The sequence below is a fragment of the Myotis lucifugus genome, unplaced genomic scaffold, assembly GCF_000147115.1.
Source record: "Myotis lucifugus unplaced genomic scaffold, Myoluc2.0 scaffold_3923, whole genome shotgun sequence".
Classification (NCBI taxonomy): domain Eukaryota; kingdom Metazoa; phylum Chordata; class Mammalia; order Chiroptera; family Vespertilionidae; genus Myotis; species Myotis lucifugus.
The window spans coordinates 560-7,093 of NW_005874971.1; the positions used below are offsets into that span (position 1 = coordinate 560).

The following is a 6,534-nucleotide window of genomic DNA, read 5'->3' on the forward strand; positions in this document are numbered from 1 at the left end:
CTAAGCCACACAAGGGCCAGGGTTGTCAGGAAGAAGACATGGTGTCCCCTGAGCTCTGGATTGTCTGGAAAAGGTGTCCTTTACAGTTTTAGACTGGTCTGGGCAGAAAGGACCCCCAGTGGGCATGCTCTAGGTCAGTGGTCGGCAAACTGGCCCCTTGAGTGTGGCTCTTCCTCAAAATACCACGTGCGGGCGCGTACGGACAGTGCAATTGAAACTTCGTGGCCCATGCCACGGGGCCAAAGAGCCGCATGTGGCTCGCGAGCCGCAGTTTACTGGGAGAACTTTAACCAAATGCACAGGGAAGTTGTAAAATAATCCCTGTGAGCCCTCCCTGTTCCTGGTTTACCTGTAGAAAGTCTTCCTACTAATAGGCCAAACGTTGTCCTGCAACATCATTACATTTATTTAGAGCTTTTGGGTGGAGGGGGGAGTATGGGGCTTAAAATGAGTTGTGTTCACAAGTACAGTATATCTCCCACACTTAAAGGCTGAGGAAGAAGGAATCATCTTAGCTTGCAGTGAAAGGTAAGCACAGCATTCTAAAGCAGGTCTGTACCTTCCACAAAATAGTGGACTATCTCGATAAGCACAAGGAGGGGACTTTTATTTCACTGATCATGCAGAGTGAGCACGTATTGAAGGCAGGGAACGATTCACTTTGTTTAGGGTCTTGAGCAAATCCAGTGACGATCCCAGGCATTCTTTAACTTGGTCACTATGTGTTTGCAAATATTCCAATTTTCAAAGTCAAGGGAGCGACTGAAAAAGAAATACCCCAAACACAAAAAACAGATGAGGGTCTGCAAAAAGTCATTCTTCACAAAATCACTAAGAGCTTCTTGAAGGCTTTTTGAAACTTTCCACTATGCACTTGCTATGAGATGAGCATGTCACAAAGGGAAATGGTCCCAGCTCCATATATTTATAAGGAGGTTCCAACAAATACGTACCATTGAGTTTTTCCTGCCTTGTAACAAGGAGGTTTGCGAAGCAGGGCAGGGAAAGCAAACCAACAGTACAACAACCAATTTCCTTGCTTGGTCTCTCAGACCTACAACACAGTGAAGAATTCTATAAGTGGAAAGAGTTGTCCAAGAAAGGTTGAGATTTGAAATTTGTATGCACTGTAGAGCAAGCAACTTATAGAACAGGCACTGGGATTTAAAAGAGTGGTAAGTCTGGTTGACAGTCTTAAGTGTTGTATATACATACTTACGCTCCTTCTTCTCTTAAGAGAGCCAAGAATTTTCTCACACGGTATTCAGGATCCATCTAAATACATCAGAAGAAATATAGACGATGGGTTAATGGTGCCTTCTAATAACTATGCACTTACTTCATGCCAAGGAAATCCTGAGTTTCAAATCCCATCAGTGCTCTGCTGAGTCACAGAAATGTGCTACCTGTTCCTTGACCAGTATTCTGATACACAGGAAGCAGATTGCATCATTCAAGAGAAGTGAATAGGATTTCCTAGCATAGAGAATTATTCTATTCAGGTTCCAAGTGACCCAGCTAGTCATTCACAGGCACCTCAGCTGCATGCTCCCTTAGGGAGAGTTATGTGAGGAGACAGCATGCCCAAGAAGACTAGTGTGAGAGCAGACGGCAGCCATTCATGGGGGCTTATGCATGGCGTCCAACTCATAGGACTCATCTAAGGCATAAAAGTGAGACCAAACTTGAAGAAACCAACTGCTGTTGCAATTAATAAAAAAAAAACTTATGCTAAAACTAAAAAAATTAAGAGTGGGACTGACTCCTCTAACCCAGGATAATCCAAGTCTACTGTGATAAGAATGGTGTCATGAGTCTAAGAAAAGATGGAGGAGTTCTGGTTCAGGCTCTAGGTTCAGGTCATTATAATTAATTATTAAGTTTCATTTTATATTCATATTTAACTAATTTATTTAACTGTATTCAATTTTCATTGGTCCACCAGAGATGTGACGTTATCTAAAAAATGCTCATTAAAAACATCTTTAATTCCTTGAGATGAATTTTTATTGTAAGAAACACACCTAACTTTTAAAAAATGTTCCAGGCAGGAGTCTGTTTCCCAAGAGGGAACTCCCTGCCCTCCAGGAATAGCTTTCAAATGCTCAGTGCAGCTGTGGGTAAATGTGCAATTGGATTCCCCCTCTAACTACCTTTCTTTCTTTTCTTTCTTTCTTTCTTTCTTTCTTTCTTTCTTTCTTTCTTTCTTTCTTTCTTTCTTTCTTTCTTTCTTTCTTTCTTTCTTTTTAAAGATCTCTTCTATCCCAGAAGTATAGAAGTTTCAAATGTATCAAAGTTAAGAGGTCAGACTACAAAGGACTAAAAAAAAGTGTGAATAGCTAACCAAAGAAACATTTTTCTTCTTTGGGAACCGAATTACATATGAATCAATTGTCAACTTCTTTAAAAAAAATGGAACTGGCTGGAGCTCAGTTGTAGTCAGTACTTGCAGGTCTTTGCCCATTAAATATATTTAATATGTGTGAGCAACGACTTACTGACTTGCCTGTAGCTATGGAATTGAAAGTCAAGAGAAAGGGAGGAAAAAAGTAATCTAGATAAATGACTTTATTCCCTCAGGTGACATCCAGTCAGAGCAGACCCTCGGCACTGTGCAAGTTTTAACAGAATTGTGTACAGTGAACAGAGAGGGAACAGGACTTATATTCTGCTAGACTACGTGCCTCTTCCCTTAGGCTCAGTCTCTCTAAGGCAGATCTAAGGAGAATTCACTCAGCTGCACGAAATCCATTTGACATGAAGGGGTTCAAACTCAGAGGCCTATGAAGTGTCAGTCGCTGAAGATTAGGCCTGAGTGCCCCACTCTCACTTTCTACCCCACATACACAAGAGACATTAACTTGATCACTGACCTGCAGGCATGAAAGCAAGAGGAAGGGGTAGGGATTGGGGAGAAAAACCCTGCATAGTTTCTTCTATGCAATTACTGAAAAAAAGTGTGTTGAAAGTAAAAAAAATGAAGAGTTGATTATCTGACAGGTTTATCTTTTTCCAAGGAAAGAGCCAATACATCTGTATATGCACTTTTACCAAGAAAAATCCTAAGCAAAGTGATTAGTCTGTAACTTTAACTTACTGCTCAAAATGGGAAATAAATAAATTGGCTTAAAAGTAGTCTGGCTGACAGTTCAATAGATTAAACTTTAGGTTCCCGAAAACCACAGTTTTATTTTAAAATAAATTCACCAGCAAAGATTAAAAAGCATTCATTTTTGTCTTTCCAATCTGTTAGTGGTCCAAGAGCCTATTTCAGTTGTAACTGACACCACCGCCGCCGCCCACTGCTCACACTGATCAAGTGGCAGGGCTGAGCAGTAATACATATGCTTAGAATGTAGCCTAGGACCTCAGTAAATTCAATGCAAGTTTACGGAGCAGCCTACTATGTGTCTGCCTCTGTTCCAGGGGCTGGATTCAATAGTGAGTGACAGCCAAGGTCCCTGAACTCACTCACAGAGCTTGGTAAGCATACATTTATTATCTAACTAGATAAGCATAAGACACAGGATGGGTATGTGGAGGGGTAGAGTTCCCCAAAAAAGAGAAAAGGCAAGTTGCCAGTAGATGTGAGAAAGGCCCAAAGAAGTTTCATCTTTGCCCGAGCAATAGCCTGGAGCTCAGTTCTCCTGTGGGTGCTTAACTATATAGTAGTTTGCATGACATTTTCAGGAGCCCAGGCCAGGGTACAATAGACAGAGCCCAAGTCCAGTCTGCACAACTCAATTACTCTGTCTCTTAAAACAGCTTCCCAGGCCCCTGTTGGTGTATGTGTGGTAGCTGCCTGACCACTGATGGACAACATCATCCCCCCTCCATCACCTAACTGCCTGTGACCCTGGATAACTCACTGACAACCTGTGGGACATTCGGTACCGTCATCTCTAAAATGAAGGGCAGCAGAACAATTGCTCTTTGAAGTTCTTCCTAATTGACTCCCACCCAATGTTAAAATTTAAAATAGCCCTAGCTGGTGTGGCTCAGTGGATAGGGCATAGGCCTGTAGACTGACGGGCCCCGGGTTCGATTTCAGTCAAGGGCACATGCCCGAGTTGTGGGCTCGATCCCCTGTAGGGGGTGTGCAGAAGAAGGCAGCCGATCAATGATTCTTTCTCATCATTGATGTTTCTCTCTCTCTCTCTCCCTCTCTGAAATCAATAAAAATATTTAAAAAAAACAACTTAAAATAACTTTATAACCTTTTCTTCTATTTTTGAATTTTAAGAAGTGGTAAAGAAAAGTACCAATAAATTATTGTTTGATCTCAGGCTACTAATATCAACTTGAGTTCAGAAATAATATAAGGAAATTATAACAAATTAAAACTTTAGCAAACAGAAAGGCATATGAAGTTTCTATGTCTGAATTATATGGGGAAGGACGCGACTTACCTGAAGGGACATCTCGATCAACATTAGCAGCTTCTTGATTCCTATCCAGACCTTCTTATCTTTTACTTGCTGTGCAATTATGGTACGTTCTTTATCCTTGAAGTTGCCCAAAAGCTATGAAAACAATAAAAGTAATGAAAGCACTATTATAGTGAATTGACAATATTAGTTAATTCTCACATTAATGCTTAAAAGAACAATGATAAGGACCAGTTGACTGGTTCAAGTTGACAGGATTTTCTCTTATTTTAAAAAAATCTAACCTGACCTTTCTAAACCCATTAGGTGTAATAATTAAATTGAAAATTGGTACCCTAAATCCTGTTTTCCTATAGGCCTCTATTATAATTTAGAGGTATATTTGCTGGGGGAAAAATAGCTCCACCATTAAGAAATATCAGTTAAAATTTTTAACATTCCTTTCTAGAAACAAATCTATGTGTCAAAGCAGACTAAATTTAATTCTCTTATCCAACTGGCACAAACGCTGCTCAAGAAGATAACCTGGAGACATTTATTATATAAATAATTTCTATTTTGTTGGGGGTATGCCCCAATTTTATGGGTCTTGAGGATTTTAAGGAGCCTTCACACTCGAACAAGTCATAGATAATATTTTCTAACAGATCTCATCAAGTCACTTGTACACATTGATATTAATAAAAAGTTTAATGAAGGATTTATTTTTTAAATTAAAAACTTTGTTATTTTCAAAAAGACTGAAGAAAACATTTTCATATTATGAACTTGATTATAAAACAGTTCCTTTTACTTCTGTAACTTTCATGAAGTTCCTAAGATTTTAATCATTATTCCAATTTATTAAATAAATACAAGTAAATGGGCTGAAAGCTACTATGAATAACTGCATTTTCTATATTGATTACCGTCCCTGCATCACCCCACTTTTCTGGTCCTTGTAATCTAGGTGCATCACTCATGTTGAACACAGAGTGCCTCATTCCTGGCAGTTCGTGAGCTGCCCACACCGAGAAGAGGGAAATTCACTCCAATTTTTATTCATCTCTCGTTCCCCTAAATCATGAAAACAACTGAAGGGATAGCCCCGGTCCCATATTCTAGGCTAACATAGAAACTAAACCCCAGGTGCAAAGTCTGGCACCCCTTAGCATTATTTCCAGCCCCAACTCCTTTCTTATAAAGGGTGAGCAATCCATTGACTCATTTTCACCTCCAAAGCTTCCAACAGCTGCTCTCTTGTGGCAATGTTGGTCATGTGGATGGTGGTGCTGAAAGCGGTAAGCAGTTTCATCTGCTGAAGGACATCTTTGCGGCTAGTGGTCCCAATAATAAGAAGCTTGCGGCCCTGACCACAGAGAGAAAATATGTTAAAATGCACAGCATAAGCTGATTAAAAAACTAGAGTAAGCCTGGACAATACCCATTTCTTTAATCGCAGAAATGCAAATGATTAGGCAATAAAAAAATCAGAATTTTCCTCTTGAAATTAAAAAAGAATAATCAACGCCATGATTCAGAAAGAGCAACACTTCCTTCAGGACAGGATTCAGAAAGAGGCAACAACTCTTTCTCCTCATTCACATCAATAAAATAGTGGCTTAGTAAATCAGGAGGACATACAAGCCAAGACACTTCAGTCCATTGACTCATTTTCACCTCCAAAGCTTCCAACAGCTTTCCCCTCAGCTCCCTTGATTTCCACAAATCCCAACCTAAAGAAGATTTCTGGCGAAGCAGAGGACAGACCTTGTCTAGATGCTCTACTGGGTGTCCAACAATTCAATGAATTCTGACCCTAATTAGCTGGAGTGAGCGTCAGATTTCACAGATTTAAGCCTCATTCCCACTAGATCCTCCACAATTTAGATGCCAGTTGTAAGTCTTGAGCCACCCATACTGCTGATGAACCACAGCACCCTCCGCAGGCTCAGTAATTTGTTAGAGTGGATCACAGAAGTCACAGAAACACTTAACTCATTTACCAGTGTATTATAAAGGATACAATTTAAGAACCACACAAGGCAGGGTATAGGGGTGGAGTGGGGCCCGGGTGCACCACTCCCCCAGCACCTCAACTTTCAGCCCTTCTCCCCTCCCTGGAGGTCAGGCAGTGGGGCTAAAAGTTCCAACCCTCTAATCATGC

At 40.4% G+C, this 6,534-nt stretch overlaps 1 long non-coding RNA gene across 1 annotated transcript; it reads right to left on the bottom strand.

The window, feature by feature from the left end:
- Positions 1-720: 720 nt before the first annotated feature.
- On the bottom strand, positions 721-4,491 carry LOC102436871. The gene is made up of 3 exons (XR_002827763.1): positions 4,410-4,491; positions 1,220-1,275; positions 721-762 (listed from the first exon to the last, which is right to left on the bottom strand). It is a non-coding gene; the product is annotated as an uncharacterized LOC102436871 (long non-coding RNA).
- Positions 4,492-6,534: the final 2,043 nt, after the last annotated feature.